The 16,778-nt window shown below is 36.8% G+C and overlaps 1 protein-coding gene across 5 annotated transcripts in view; it reads right to left on the reverse strand.

Annotated features, from left to right (window-relative positions):
- Window positions 1-16,048, reverse strand: part of CDH12 (cadherin 12) — a 1,003,710-nt gene extending 987,662 nt beyond the window's left edge. For 2 of the 5 annotated variants that reach the window (XM_032415433.1, XM_032415430.1), the window contains exon 1: window positions 15,599-16,045. The gene's annotated coding sequence lies outside the window, so the exon portion shown is untranslated. Of the gene's footprint in view, window positions 1-13,080; window positions 13,796-15,598 lie in introns of those variants that run through there. The other 3 variants (XM_032415438.1, XM_032415431.1, XM_032415439.1) reach the window with 3 other exon arrangements.
- Between the last annotated feature and the right edge of the window lie 730 nt (window positions 16,049-16,778).

Consider the following 16,778-nt stretch of genomic DNA (forward strand, 5'->3'; position numbering starts at 1 on the left):
ATGGGATATGTGGGTTAGGGGAGAATATTGTATAAAGGAAAAATGTAAAGAATAATAAAGAAGACTATTGTATAAAGTCCTATGTAAACTGGACTTTGTTGTTTCTATAGCTATACATACACTCCTTAGAACAGGGTCTGGCATATCTAGATCACTAAATAAATCTTGATTAAATGAAAAACTGAAATGAAAAATAATAAAGCCCCAGAACATCAGCTTCAATATAAAAGAATCCCAAATACATGATGATAATTTTTTTTTTTTAAGATTTTATTTATTTTTTTGAGAGAGAGAGAGACAGTGAGAGAGGGAACACAAGCAGGGGGAGTGGGAGAGGGAGAAGCAGGCTTCCCGCGGAGCAGGGAGCCCAATGCGGGGCTCGATCCCAGGACACTGGGATCATGACCTGAGCCGAAGGGAGACGCTTAACGACTGAGCCACCCAGGTGCCCCCATGATGATAAAATTTTGAAATTTCAGGGATACTATTAGGCCTTTCAGCCTGCTGCCATATGTCAGATAAACATTTTGCATTATTCATAAGTATAAGTGAGGATACAAATAGGTCACTGACATTTTAGTCATGTTAAAATATGTTTATGATTATGAAGAGAGAAATGAAAGATCACACTTTCCATGTACATTCTGGATAAATCGCAGGGGTGGACATTTTATTACATATTGCTTTTCATTATTAATACATACTATACCAGAAGAGGAACAGACTGATGAAATACAATAAGCTACTAAACATTAAAATATAACTTTCATGAAAACTGCACTTAGATGTTGAACCATAGGATTATCATGTTAGGTAGAAGCCCAATCTTTCTAACTCCTTTATGTGGAAGTTAAACAAAGTTTAAAGAGGTGGGTTTAGATGCCAACATGATAAAGAATTACTTGCTATGTTGGGTTCTATCAACTTGGTAGAACTGGAAATAGGTTTCCAGATTCCCTTCCCAGATGGTTTTCATGAGAACTGACTAGAAGCAAAATTTGGAAGTCACAGGTGAAGAAGCAACCATTATTCTCAAAGACCATTGTGGACAGATATTTGGTGAACAGACCCAGAAGTGAACAAGTAGGTCTGGCTTGTCCTCGTCATGCTCTATCCTCCATTAGCTGTTATTCTTGATGTCTGGCCACAAGGATGCACAGCAACTTCAGGCCCACCCACCCCTATTTTCTTGGTTATAGACCCACAGAGGCAGTTGCTCAGCTGAGACTACAGCTTCTTGCAGAACTCTGCAGGAGCACCCCATCATGAGCTGCCACCTTGGATTCCTGTATTTCCTTGTCAGCTGTGACTGATCTACCTCTACTTGTGCTTCAGTCAGAATGGGTAGAGGCTTCTTCTCTCTGATCCTCAGTACTCCGCTTCCAGACTGTCAGTTCCCCAGCTCACCATCAACTGTGTAAATTCATGCTAAAAATTAACCCCTTGTTCTCATGAAATTTAGAGCCAGCTCTGCTTTCAAGACTGAAGCCTAATTAATACACTGATTCAACAGTTTATTTTATTGATATTGAAAGAACAGTAACAACAACTTCATTAAAGACAGTGCTATCTAGAACGAATACTTGTGTCCTTCAAAATTCCTGTATTGAAATCCTAACTCTCTATGTGATGGTATTAGGAGTTGGGGCCTTTGGGAAGTGGAGGGTGGAAGTGAGAGTGGGCTAATCGTGAATGTGATTAGTGCCCTTATAACAAAGATCCCAGAAAGCTTCTCTCCTCTTCCACTATGTGAGGACAGTGAGAGCACTGTCCATGAATCAGGAAGTATGGCCCTTACCACACAATGAATATTTGAGCACCTTAACCTTGGACTTGACCAACCTTGACCTTGAACTTCCTAGTCTCTAAAACTATGAAAAATAAATGTTTGTTTTTTAAGCCACCTAGTTTATGGAATTTTTATAGTAGCCCAAATGGACTAAGACAGGCAGATAAAGGGAAATTTGCCTAAAGGCAATAGACATTTCATAAAATGTATATTTTGCCTTTAATACAATTTTTCTGTTTTAAAAGTTTGGGTTTTTTTTTTTTATGTTAACATAACACAATGTTTTTTATCAAATATATTTGGTATTTTTTTTTAATTCTTTCTCTTATTTTCTTGGTATATCCTAGATTCTTTGTAACAAGTTAGAAAAATAAAGGAGTTAAATATTCTATTAAAATATTTGTAAATGGAAAATATTTACAATTCATATAAATGCAGATAATTCTTTATCCTTTATAAACATCACTTAAATTTTATTTCTGTCTCTACTTCTCTCCTCCCATCGGTCTCTCTCTCTAGATGTATGCATGTATATACATATGTATTTCTATGTCTAGTATACACTTGAAATGTCTTATGCCACCAAGAACATACAACCTCCAATTTGCTTTAAGTCAACTTAGTAACAAATACATGGACACATAAGTAGACACTTGTTTGCACACCCACAATTCCACCTTGGTTTGTAAGTGGCTGAACTCTTAAAAGTATACAGGGTAAAGCATATGAATATTAGATGAAAAAGAAGAGCAAATTAAGGTAATTTGTACCTTGTTTATCCTCCACTGTCACTGAAAAGGAATCTTCAGGAACAATCAGGTTAAATCTCTGATTTCAATTCATCAGGTGCAATTGAGACCACAAAACTAAAGTCACACACACACAAACCAGAACAAACTAAATACCATAGATGTTTCATTTTATAGTACCAAAACCCAACAACATTTCTCTCATTATAAACAAATATGTAAGATTATTTATAATTTTATTTTTCCTTAAAAATAAAAGTGAGTATGTGTGCTCATGCTAATGGATGGTCACATATGCTTATAATACACAAAAGTCATATAAGAAATCTGGAATAATTTGGTCATTCATTTATTTATATATACACAATCTATTTATAAATATGGCAAGCATTTACTATGTGCTAGTCTGCCAGACACTCGTCTTTTCTCCTGAGATATATTAGCACATAAGATGTAAAGATCCCTCTTCTCCAAGTGCTTAAAGAGAAAGTAGAAATAAAGAATCATCTTGACATGGAAATAGAACAATGTAAGAGGATAAAGTATTGACTGAGGGTTTTGTGTAGTTTGCTCTACTATTAAATAGAATAGTAGGAATAGACCCCTACAGAAGGGGCAACTTGAAGACACATGAAGGCAGCTAGTCAAGTAGGCATCTGTTAAACAAAATTCCAGTCAGGGGGAATGGCTACAAAAGTGAGAGTTAGCTTGTTAAGTTTCAGGAAAAGCCCGGAGAAGAGTCGTGTGAACTGAATGAGCAAGGGGAGGAATGAAGGAAGAATGGATCAGAAACAAAATGACAGCACAGATCACATAAACCCTTGGCATTTCCTCTTGAGGTAAATGGGGAGCCATCAGTTGATTTTAAACATAGTGGTAACATGATCTAACTTATTTTCAAAGGATGGGCCTTGCTGTTGAGGCTAATCTTTGGAGGGCTAGAAGCAAGATGAGTTAGGAGGCTCTTGCAGTGTTCAGATAAGCATTTTTTACTACTAGAATCATGGTGACAACAGTGAACCTGCTGAGAATTGGTAAAATTCTACATACGCTTTAGAGAGGATTTCCTGGCACATGAGATATGCAATGTGAAAGAAATAGAGGATGTAAGAGAGTTTGAGAAATTTTAGCTTGAATGAAAGCATGGAGTTTATCAATAGACATGATAAAATCTTAAGACTAGAATATATTTGTGAGTGAAGACCAAGAGTTCATTTTGGACATGTGAATGTGAGATGTCTATTAGGTATCCAAGTGTATCATATGCCAACAAAGCAGTTGGGTAGAGGAGATTAGATTTTGGGAGATCTGAGCTGTAGCTATATATCTGGGAGTTGTCAACATATGGTGTTTAAAACTATGAACTTGGATTAGATCACTGTGTGTGTGGGTGTAGATAGACAGGAGAAAATGAAAGCTGCCTCAGTATTAAGGGAAGAAGAGAAGAAACCAGCAAATAAAACTGAGAAGTGATGGCTCAGGAGGTAAAAGATAAGACCAAAAGTGTGTGGGCATTTGAGAATTCTAGTTTAAAATGCTGTTAAGGATAGAGAACATAACTGGGTCAAATAATCATTAAATAAATTGAAGACAGAGAATAGTCTTTATAGTCATGCTTTTATGAGTTGGCAGAAAGTTTCTGGATGAGTACATAGGAAATTGCTGGTGTGAGCAGTTATCTCTGGGAAGTGAGAGAACAGGTGAGCAGGAAGGGAGAAGATTTCAGTTTAACACACTCAGCAACACTTGATTTTCTTCCACATGGATATATATTACACTTATTTTTAAATATTTATTTATTTATTTGAGAGAGAGAGAGCTAGTGAACGCATAGAGGGGAAGGGAGAAGTAGACTCCCCGCTGAGTGGGGAGCCAGATGGATGTGGGGCACCATCCCAGGACCCTGGGATCGTGACTTGAGCCGAAGGCAGATGCTTAACCAACTGAGCCACTCAGGCACCCATGCATTATATTTATAATGAAATACAAAAGTATACCTACACTAGAAAAATAACAATCATCATCTAGGAGACAAAATATATTAGATGACAACTGATGAAAACATCAAACAGGTCATTTTTGAAAAGTAAAAAGAAAGAATAAAAACCACAGATCCTCAAAATAGCATCCACGAATTCTAATAGAATCCCAAACTCTTGTTAATCATTACTTGGATTAAACATTACCTTCAGATGGCTTCTTTTAAAATGTAAACATGGCACCTGAGATAGATGTTAAATAAGTCATCTCAAAAGTATTTTAAATGGCAGATGGCTAAAATTATTATATATATACACAGACAGCCCAAGAAAAAGCTGTATGCAACATCAGAGAAATAAATGCCCTGTGATTCTGTGAACCTGGAAGAGGATGGGTTGTAGAACTCAAGAGGAGGGCTGTGGGATCCAATGCAAGACTGTACATAAAGGACATGTCCCACAAGAGCCTTTCACAAGGGAGTCCTGCAATGCCATTCACCATTATGGAGGCTGAGAATAGTTAGGGACCAGCTCAGGTCAAGTAAATAACTCGGAACCAAGTATTAACCAAAGATCCATTGCCTTTACGGGCCAAAGGTACATGGTAAGTCAGAATTATAAGACATCTCTGGAGTGGTAAGTTACAAGGTGAGTGGTCATCCCAACACTATAAATAGATTCTTATAATAAAACTGGAAGTGCTAAACTATCTAGATTTTTTAGTATGGGACCAGATAAGGTTGAAAATATTTCAAGAAATAAATGATGGGGCATAGAGACTATGAGAAGTCTTGATATTTTTGTAATTAGTCATCAAATATACTCAAACTGATTTCTGTCCTGATAAAATCTTTTGATGCAGTTTTCTAAAACGCATTTTAAATAAAGAGTAATAAGCCAAAGGAAAAGTAAAAAAAAAAAAACAGCAAAAAAAACGCCTTCATACATTTTGTAATGTTTTTACATTTCTTTAAGTTGTATCAGAAAAAGGGAGGTACGTTTTTTGTTTGTTTTTGTGAAGAGAATTTTGGCTCTACCTTTTCAGCCTAAAATTATCCTCTTATTTTCATGGAGTTTAAAACTTTCCTTGGCATTAAAAAATGGAAGAGTAAATCCATTTACAAAAATTGGTTAAGTAACCAATAATGAAAATATCTTGGCTCTGTGTTAAAGTTATTAGTCATAGCTTTGTGACTGGGAAGCAGAATATAATAATTTTTCAGGGTAGTTCTCTGTGAATCCACAATACTGGGGAAGTCTTCCCAAGTCTATTTGTAAAAACACTCATAATTTACTAGTTCTCCGTGGTGACATGAACTAATGGACCATCTTTAAATAAATTCACTTAGAGATCCAGAATGCTCTCTTGTTCTGTAGTACTGTAAAATTAGCATCAAACACAGAAGAATTCGCCATTCTTCACCTCCCCCATGGTTGTCATCTCTACGCCGTAAATCACAGAGCAAGAATAAATGAAGTTGTTTTTCTCCTGTCATTCATATTTCATATAGCTTTCTCTATAGTGTAGAAGTATTTCATTTTTGGAAGGATTAATGACAAAGGGTTTATTGCCTTCTATCAGAAACATTTAGCAAGCTTTAGAGATGTGACTGAAGAAGTTGCTTTTAACATTTGTGTCTGTATGTACACATGCATACACTATGATAGACATGCAATGGGAGCGCATCACAAAAATGCTTTGAAAAGCACTTAAGATATATTTCCAGTGAATTTTCCTTAACTTTCAAGATTTCATAGCACAGACATGTGCCTCTAAAGAGACCGTAATGAACTAACAGAAAACATACATACAAAGGAAGCAAGCCCCATGGCTGGCATTATAAAACAGATCTTTGGCTCCTTGATATGACATTTATAATTGATGTAACTTTTTTTTTTTAAATGAAAGACTGATTCAATGTCCCAGTCTTGTCTCTCTGTATGTCTTTCTGCATGTCTGTGTATATGTGCACAAGGGAGCAAAGAAAGATGGCAAATATGAAGGCAATTTTAGGGATATTTAGGTGAGGGTAGGCAGAAACAAAGAGAAGGTCTGCCTTTCCGTTCAAGAAGATACCTAGATGAACTCTTGTATAAGGAGCTGATATTCTCATGAGGAAACTGACCCTTAGCTGAAATTTCATACTCTTGGCAAAAATAATTCATCTGTAGGTATACGACATAAAGCTTCATGGACTTGCACACTAAGATCTCCTGTAATGACTTGGAAATCTACAGGAACGAGGGAAGGGGCCTGACTCATTATTTGGTTGTGATAACATGACCCACATGAATGTTAGGGGATAATGGGCAACTTAGCTCACTGCAAATCAAACAGCTCCATGATCCATCATTAACCTAAGGGAGCCTCCGTTTATTGAAGCAGGCCTCTAAATGAATAGGTCACAGTCTGTTTAAAAGCTCAGAGATTTGTTAATGTTCCAAGGACGTAGAGTCTATTAGATCAGATGGCCTGAGCATGTACAAAACAGTAGGCACTTTGGAGAGCTAACATGCTTTGGTATGCATATAAATAGTTTAAAGAATATTCTTTGAAACTTGGTTTAAACAGGGCACACTGCATTTGTGAGATTACCCTGCATAAACGTGGGTATGTGTCAAGCTGAAAGGAAAAGAAAGGACTCTGTAGAGAGATACTCCACAAGAGGACGTAAGTTTCCACTCTAAACTGACTTTCATAATGCAATTAACTCCAGTAGGGAAAATGGAATCTTGAATACTGTTCAAATTAAGGGAGTGCGGTTACAGCAGCAACAATTCAGGAGGAATTAGCAATGCCCTTCTGAAGAGAGCTACTGAATTAAACCTTGGAGGGTTTTAAGATTAAGCCATTTAACTGTGACCTTAGGTGCTCTGGACTTTGCATAGACACGAGTCCAGGTATTAATACTGATTCTCCTCTGTTCTCTCCAGATAACAAAACTGAATCTCAGAGCCAATTAAGGCAAATCTTTAAAGGCCTTTTTCCCCCTTTTTAGTGTATCCTGGGAGGTTTATTTTAATTGTGGACACCATGGGGAAGCAGGGACATTATACATAGTGAGATAGTATTGAATCTTGAGTTGAAAAGATAACTAGTACTTGTCCAAATTATCCTGTCTTACCTTTAAAACCATTTTTTTGGTAGGCTGACACTCAAATTATATTCTTTATTCCCCTGATAATCTTAACAGAACACTCTTTCAGTATTGAATACTAGCACAAATGGCATGGCTAGTGATTATTATATTTGCAGGCCAAGTTGTATGCATGAATATATTGCCATAGAAAGTCACGTAATTCACAAGTATGTCTCACTCTCCTCCCTGAAGATTACCACTCTTAACATATCATCATGTAAATCATTCAAACTCCATTTATATGCATGTGTATGTTTGAGTAAATTTATGTGCCCATATCCATTCTTTCATTTAGTAATTTATTCACTCACCCAAACACTTATGGAGGGCCCCTAAGTGCCAGGCACTATTATGTGGCTTTCCTCATGTGGTCTGCATTTTATTTGGGAAGATAGACAATATAATGCAATATCATGTAAGCTGGAGCAGGTCCTATTTAAAGAAAATTAAATGTGGATAAAGGTGAAAATATTTCTTCTGGGGAAGTAAATGCTATTTACAGACAATGATTAGAAAATATAGCTCTCAAGTATGGATATTTAAACCAAGATCAATGTAAAGAAAAGGATAAATTGGGTGAGTGCAAAGTCCCTGTGGCAGGGATGAACTCAGCATAATGAGAAAGAAAATGGAAGGGTTAAGCCATATATTTTCTTTAAACCATGGAAAGTACTTTGACAGTGATATTGAAGTGTTTACATCTAGCTACTGTGCAATGAATTGGGGTAGGGGTAGGGGATAAAAGTAGAAGTTGAAAGACCTGTTTAGAAACTGGGACAATAGTGGTTAGATTAAAGGTAACTAGTAGAGGTAGAAGTGACTGGATTAAAGATGTACTTAGACAGTAAGACCAGGAGGCCAGTATATTTAATATTGGCACTGATTGTGGGGAGAAGAGAGAAAAAAGCAGGGCCTCAGAGTTGACCCTAAATTCTTAAGAAATTAAATGAATCATTACATAATTTACTGAGATGCAGTAAATTAAGAAAATGAATATATTTAGGTTGTGGTGAGAAGGGGCAGAAATTAACAGCTTTGTTTTAAACAAGTTATGGTTAATATGATTGTTAGATGTTGCTATGGACTGCGTGTGTTTCCGGGGGGGGGGGAGTCACATACATTGAATTGATAACTCCCAGTATGATGGTATTTGGAGGTGGGGCCCTTGGGAAGTAAGTAGGGTTAGATGAGGTCATAAGGGAGAAGTCCTCATGATGAGATCAGTGCCCTTATAAAAAGAGAGAACAGACAGCTTGCTCCCATGTTCTCTCTGCAGGAGCACCAAGAAGTCACATGAGGACACAGTAAAAAGAAAGCCATCTACAAGCCAAGAAGGAAGCTCTCACCAAGAACCCAATCAGCCCACACTTTAATCTTGGAATTCCAGCCTCCTGAATCATAAGAAAAGAAGTTTCTGTTGCTTAAGTTGCCCAGTCTGTGATATTTAGTTCTGGCAGCCCAGGCAGCCTAATCAGACGTGCAAGTAGAAATACTGAGTAGGCATTTGGAGATCAGGGTCTGATGCTCAGCACAAAGACTGGAGACAAAGACATATTTGGAAAGAGGCATTCAAATGGCATTAAAACCTATACTACTGGATGGGATTACCTCTTTAGTAAGTTTCTAGAGAGGTGAGCAGGGCCTAGGCCTGGGTCCAGGGATAGCCTGAGAGTTTCTATTTATGGGTCTGAAGACAAGAGAACCCAGCAGAGAAGAATGAGAAGAAGCAGTCAGTGAGAAAGAATAAGATCAGAAGACAATGACAAGCAAATGAAAATATTTCTGCAGAAGATAATGCAAGCATTAGAACTGCTAGGTATTGAGTTTTGATGGATGCTGTCAAATTTCCCTCCAAAATGATTCCATAGTTTATAATATAGCCAAAAATCTATGAGATGGGCTGCTGTTCTTGAGGTGCTATTGTATAAGCTGAATATGCCTGACATTTTTGTTTTCCAAAAGTAATACCTACCTGACAATATTGCTATCTGGAGGTATGTGTAAACCTCTGAGTTAGGACAGATTATGTGCCCTCTATTTTCATTTATAACATTATTCTCCTCATCACTGGTGTTACATAATGATAGGCATATAAAATTCCTTGTTAAATAAACGTGAAATACTGAAATTAGAATGTATTATAGAATAACTGTCATTTTAATACTGCAGTTAAAATTTATATTGTTTATATTTAGTATATACGAGATTATGTTGTATATGCTAGACTACTTGACACAACTCTAATTCTGGTTGCAACAGCTACAATTCTAATAATGGACTGCTTCTATGTAAGGATCTTATAGTGGTGACCTTCTAGTAGGCGTTTAGTACAAATACCAGATATTGATTCAGATAATGAGCTGTCTAACTGTGAGACACTTCTATTTCAGAAAAGTATTCTTGGCTTCCTATGCTTGCCTAAGTAAAAATATAACATAAAACCTTGCCAAGAGCTTATTTTTCACTTTTCACTCACAATCTTATTGCTAGTAATTAAAGAAGAGGAGAGCTTCAGTACAATCTTGCTTTTAAATCGGCCTGAAATCACATCCTTTGGAGTAATGGCTGCCCTTTCCATCCCTTGGAGTGGAAATAAATACTGACTCACAAAGTTGTAGGAGGACATTTCCTTTTGGATATAATGTTATTTCCTTGTTACTTCAAATATCCCTATATTCTCTCCTCAGCAATAGTTTTAAATACATCATATCATTTTTTCCCATGAGCAGTCTTTTAATGTTAATTTCCTCTACTTCTCAACATTTACCAAGCATCTGGATCTCTTCTGATTAAGTTTAAAAGTATTACTTTAGATAAATTAATTAACACCACATTTTGGTTGATTATTTCCTAACAATCCTTTTTGACATTCAAGATATTATTTTAATAAATGTTGAAATGTCAGCTAAAATTGTTTGATATTTGGCTTTTGAATACTATTTCACTTGCATTATTAGAATTAATGACATCTTCTAATTGTATCTTCCACCTACGTTCTGGATATTGTAAATTTTCATCTTCTCTCTATTGTTTCAAAAATTCAGGAGCTTTCCAGATTAGGTTTGAAATTCCTAGACATGGAAGGCAAGATTGGTAGGTGGCGGATTTAACAAGTAAAGGAAACTATGTACAAGTCTTGTTGTGGGTACCCACAAGATGAGCTGATCTCTGCCCCTGTCTGCCAAAATCTTAAAAGTTTATGTAGAGGCCTTAATGGGATTCAATCACATGTTCAGTCCAATGGCCTCAATAACACCTTACTTTCTCAAGTTTATTCCCTTGAAACAACAGCCCTAGAGTGTTAAAGGTGGGTAGAATGCACATTCCAAGGACTGGGGAGAAGATGAGGAGCCTGATTGCCAGGGTCCAGTTCAAGGATCAACAGGAGGTCACAGCCTTTTGATGACCTCCTCCAACACTCTAAGATCTTGATCCATCATTCATTTTCTTTTGTCTAACGATTTTGATCTCATCTATTCACATGCCCAAATCTCTATAAAAAAATAATAATCCCACAAACTTCCCTGGACTCAGTACTTTCTATTTAGTGATCTCTTATTTTTCTTTTTGCTTGACTTCCAAACCTCCTGAAATATGATGGTAACAGTTTCATCACAACCTAAACTTCACTGATTATTTAAACTACCAGAAACATCCATGCTTATTCATTAAAAGCATTCTTGCCAAAAGTAAGTGGAATTATTTTTAGATAAGTGACCTGAGGACCACTTCCATCCCAACATGACAAGTGAATTACAGCATATAACAAATGCTGGCCACTACATGTTTTCACGTAACTGGGGGGGGGGGGGGGGGGGGGGGGGGGGGGGTTGAGGGGCGCAGCTCTGGCTGCATTAATCTCTACAAATCTAGTGCTATAGTCATGGAAATTTCAAAAGAGAAACACCTATTAGTGAGTGTTTGTCTATGTGGTAATATCATACTAAATCAAGAGAAGAAACCAAGGATACAAAAGCTAAGTAATATACTCAAAAGTACGCACAGAATAATTCTCAAAATTTGGATTCATACCCCTGACTCCCAAGTTTTGATCTTCTCACATCTTCATGCAGACAATGAATCAAGACTCTAATTTTCACATGGAGAAAAACATTTTTTGCATATTATAATAATTTTCTAGTCAATAGAAGTGACAGGACTTACTAAGTACATGGTTCACTTCTGGTATAATAAATCATGCTTGTAGCTAGCTAGCATCCTACTTTGAGGATAAGTCCTACACCCTAATGTTTACTTCTTTGGTACTTGGAACTAAGTATGTATCATTCAACTATCTGAACATGTAGATTTAGGACTTGATATCCTGTCTTTTTCTACTGCGTGTCTGTACACACATTGGTACCTCACCTTCTCTCACCAGAATCTTCACACCTATATGCATGAGATATACATATTTTAAGAATTTTATTGTTCAAATAGCACATCCCTTATATTCGAGGTAATATAAATACATTTATAGAATAGTGACTTATACAATGTTCACAGAGCAAGGGCTATGTAAGAAAACCATAATCTCTTAGTGAAAAAAATAACTGAAGCATATTGAAGATTTAATTTATCCCTTAATACCATGAGCTATAATATGATAAAGTGATACAAACCTGAATGAAGCTAAATTTATAAAAAAAGTAAATATAGGGCTTGTTTCCAATAGTTTAACAAATGCTTATTAAATTAACTGATGATCAATAATTGAATAAATGAATTCTTATAACATTAACCAGGATCACACAGAAAGTATAATAACACTATGTGAAGTTCATCTGTTATTCAACTTTGCAGTAGTCATAATTTTCTCTTAGTCTTTTCTAAAAACGTTACTTACTGCATATTATTAGTCATCTTAGCATGTGATGCTTAAAAATAACTTTGAGTAACCACTATTGATATTCAGCACAGGTGGAATTATTCACATTCACAAATAAATACACGCACACGTGCGTGCGCCCATACACACTTTCCTTTCCAAGTTTGGTAATGATATATAACCCTTTTAGCATAGTAATTCAGAAAAAAATTCAATTACCTTAAAGCCAAAAGTTAAAATGCTTTTAAAAGCCATAAGAGAGTAAATTGCTCAATTATCATGTATTAGTAAAGTGAAAGGAAAGTTCCCGGTAAAATCACAAATCTTCATTCCTTATTTGTTTGATTTTTCTTGATATAAATTGAGCCAATTCATAAAAATAAAACAGTATTTGTTAAACAAGAAAGATAAAATTTCCACCTACAATTAAATATAAATATAAATGTAATATATATTACAAATATAAATATTTATATAAATATAAAAATCATGAATTTGTGCAAAATGCTATCTTTTGATGTGGTAACACTGACATACAGGACATAAATACTTTTTAAAACAGCTTTGTTAAGAGACCAAGGAAATGGTACCTTACCTTAAATGAGACATCTGTAATCACACTTTTCCTTTGGAAGTATGGAGACATTTGTAACAGTCTACTTAAGTCATTTTATCACACAATCCTTAGATTTGATATTTTTACATGAAAACATGGCTCACTTCTGAAGAGAACCATCACTGTATGCATCTTCCTATCATAATTGTTAGGCAGATTTAATGCTATGACATCTAAATGGCATAGGTGTGAAAACACAGTAATATTTCACATTTCATGTAAGAACAGTTTCAGCAGACTATTTGCAGTACTATTTCATCAGCAAGAGTGATTTGATGTTCATCACAATGCAGTCTAAGAGGTAAGAGTGACAGATATTCTTATTAACCACAAAATGATAAAAGATTGATTTCAATCAATATCACAGCCTATTACATGAAATATGTTCTGTGAAAATACCAGATGCAAAAGATGCTCTATCTAAGGAGTTGAGTTTTTGTTCCATCCTTAAAGGATGCAGTCATACTGAGGTGTAAGTATGTCATGTGAAGCATTAGCAGGGAATTTTTTTTTTTCCATAAGCTAAGCACTGTTTCTGCTGTGATAAGAACTTAACATGTATTATCCCACATGTAAAACAAATGACGCTTCCCTCCCATTATAATTCAGCTCTCTTTTTGTGGGAATTATCTAAAATAATCCCAATCTAAGAAGATCATTGGAAGGAATCAGGTCCAGTAGGAAAAAAAACATTCTTGGCTTGAACCCCCCCCCATTCCCCCACCCCCTCACCCCCACCCTCCACTTGAAAATGGTACACAGCAGAAGTTAAGAATCCAGAAACTGGAGATCTGCTGAATACAACAGAAAAGAAAATGTGATTTTTTTTTTTCTTTTTTATGGGAAGGTGCTAAACTATTCCAGGGTTAAACTGGGAAGTTAGCTTTTGAAGTGAGAGCTATTAATAAAGAAGAAAATATATTCTGGAATTGGATTTTCAAGTTAACATGAAACCTCTTTTTGCTACAGTAGTTTCTATAGCAAGTAGAGGAACCATCCCTAGATCCCATCACTGAACAAGGTAAAAAGCAGGTTAAATTAGTTAAGTGGAAGCTTCTACTTAGTGTGTGGCTGAGCTCTTGAGCATTCCAAAACAATTCATCAATCAACTGCTTATGGCTTGGGAAGAGTAACCATATGCCTTTTAATTCGGAATAGACCTTCTGCTGGAGATATTTATAAGAAAAACCTATTCAGTTAATTTCCTTCCTAGAACTAATAATGAAGACCTATAAATTAAAGTGATTCTCAAATTGCTTAGGATAACTTACTGAATAAATGATGCCACTGAATGAGGAGATTCAATATTTTTGGACAGCTGTGCATCTGGATTTTATAAATCTGAAAAACAATCAAGTACTCTGAAAAGACCAAGCAAACCGATACCTGCTTGGCAGGGTTGGATTTTCACGTTTTGGTCATGTATAGGGTAACTGAAAGCTGTAAACACATTTTCAGAACCTTCTCTTTTTAATTTTTCCCCCTCAGTATGTAAGCCAATTTTCTAGCTGAGCAGTTTGTGAATGAGTTTCAAAACACCTGATGAGAAACTGAGAATCATGAAATGGTCACAGAATCACCCAAAAGTATGTCAGTTCTCACTCCAGAGAGTAGAGATCTCGAAATATGTCTATAAGAGACATCGAGCACTCTGAACTACAGAGGTTCTGAAGCCACTGTGATTTCCACGTAGAAAGAATGATGTTTAAAAGGGAGAAAACATTTATAAAATACTGAAGGTCTCTGAAAAAACGATTTGCTTGTGTGTCCTATACTGCACATACGTCTTGCTTCTTCAATGTACCACCAAATGATTAATACCTTGAAGATATTTTTTAAATACATATTATATAACCCACAGCAGACATGGTAATCTCTATCTCTTCCACTTGTCTCAAATTAGTTTTGTGGTAGGAAAGTCAGCTGTACAGAAGAGACTAGCTATTAAAGCATTTAAATGGCTTTACAGTTTTCTTTAGTGAAGAATGAAGCTTTTAAATATACATACCTTAATAAATATCAGTGGAGAAGTATGTGGGGATGTTAATGTATTTTAACAAAAAAAAAATAGTGGAGATGGGTATTTACAGAAGCTTTTTGAAAATAAAGCATTATTCTGTCATAAAAATAGATCAATAAAGCCATTTATAAAATAACCAGTTGAACACCTACCGTACCTAATTATTTTCATTTGAAAATTCAGCCATGCTAAGTAAGGTCCAGTAGTGGTTAAAACATTTCTTTCCCTCCCCTTTCAATTTAACCTTTCGCTCTCAAGACTAGAGACGTGTTTAGAACTTACTGAAGTTTCTCAAAGCAAAACCACGCACCAGTTCCTAATTCAGATGCCAGATCTGTGTGCCGCCTCGTTCAGCTTCTGACTACGCTAGGCAACTTTATTAATCATGTATGAATTTCTGTGCGTATATCCTGAAGCGATCACACAGGATGCAATCTCAATTAAAGGGGGGGTGGCGGTGGGGGGAGGAAATCTTACCTGATGGCAGAACCGGCAGCTGCAGAAGCAGAAACAGCAACTGCAGGATGCAACAACCCAGGCTTGCACCTAAGGTGAGACCCTTTTCTCTCTCCCTCTCTCCTTTTCTCCCTCTCTCTGTCTTTTTCTTCTAAATCACTGTAGCGACAAACTGCCTTGCATGTTGTCCCCTTTCATTCACAGAAGATTCTCCAAGCCGGGGAGCCAGCAGACACCACTTTCTTCCTGGAAGAGGTCTGCCTCTCTTCTCAGAAACGCCTGGACCCCTCTCTGTGGCTCCCTCCACGTTTACCCTTCAGATCAATAATGCTCGCGGAGCGGCTGGAGCTCAACTGCAGCGGCGAGCGGCCAGCCAATGGGGGCCCAGGGTTCCCTCGCAGTCATCTCCCCGCCCTCAAAACAAAACACAGCGTGCCTTTGACACATCGCCGAGTTGTGAAAAGTAATTGAATCCTGTATTTGAAATGTATCTTGTTTGTTCTTTTTCCCCCCTAGCGTTCACTGTATAGTGCTGTGAATGAACGGAAAGCCTCCATAGCTCTCAGGACACTCATTAAAGGAGCTTCGTAGAGGGTGAAGCGTGGGCGCTGGGAAAGTGAGAGCACCTGGGTTAGTTTGCACCTGGAGCTTTGCTATTTAAAGGCTTGAGGCCTGTTGAAAATCAGAGACCTGGGAGGCAGAGGCTTGGATCCTGGTTCTCACGCCACTAAGTAGCTTGTTTCTTTTATCTTGTGGAACAGGAAAATAAAGTCCATGTCAACTGGATGTTGTGTCTTTCTCTAAACGTTGTCTTAACAAGAAGCAGCCGCCAGTTAGGGGGTAACCTTAGCCAAGAAATTTCTACTAATCCATTTACCTGTTTCTCTGCTGACTGAACATGGTCCAGATTCTATAAGGAACTAAAATGTGTTCAGGCTATATGGTAGTCTAGTTTCGTTAATTTTGCATGTTTATATATTGTAAGGTTTTTGTAATTAACATTAATTTCTGTTAGGGAATCTATTAGTGATTACTTGCAACTGGAGAGAATATTACAATGATTTTTAAAATCTTATAACGGGGGCGCCTGGGTGGCTCAGTCAGTTAAGCGTCTGCCTTTGGCTCAGGTCATGATCCCAGAGTCCTGGGATAGAGTCCGACATTGGGCTCCCTGCACAGCAGAGAGCCTGCTTCTCCCTAT

Source organism: Phoca vitulina, unplaced genomic scaffold (assembly GCF_004348235.1).
Source record: "Phoca vitulina isolate PV1807 unplaced genomic scaffold, GSC_HSeal_1.0 scaffold17, whole genome shotgun sequence".
Taxonomy (NCBI): Eukaryota; Metazoa; Chordata; class Mammalia; order Carnivora; family Phocidae; genus Phoca; species Phoca vitulina.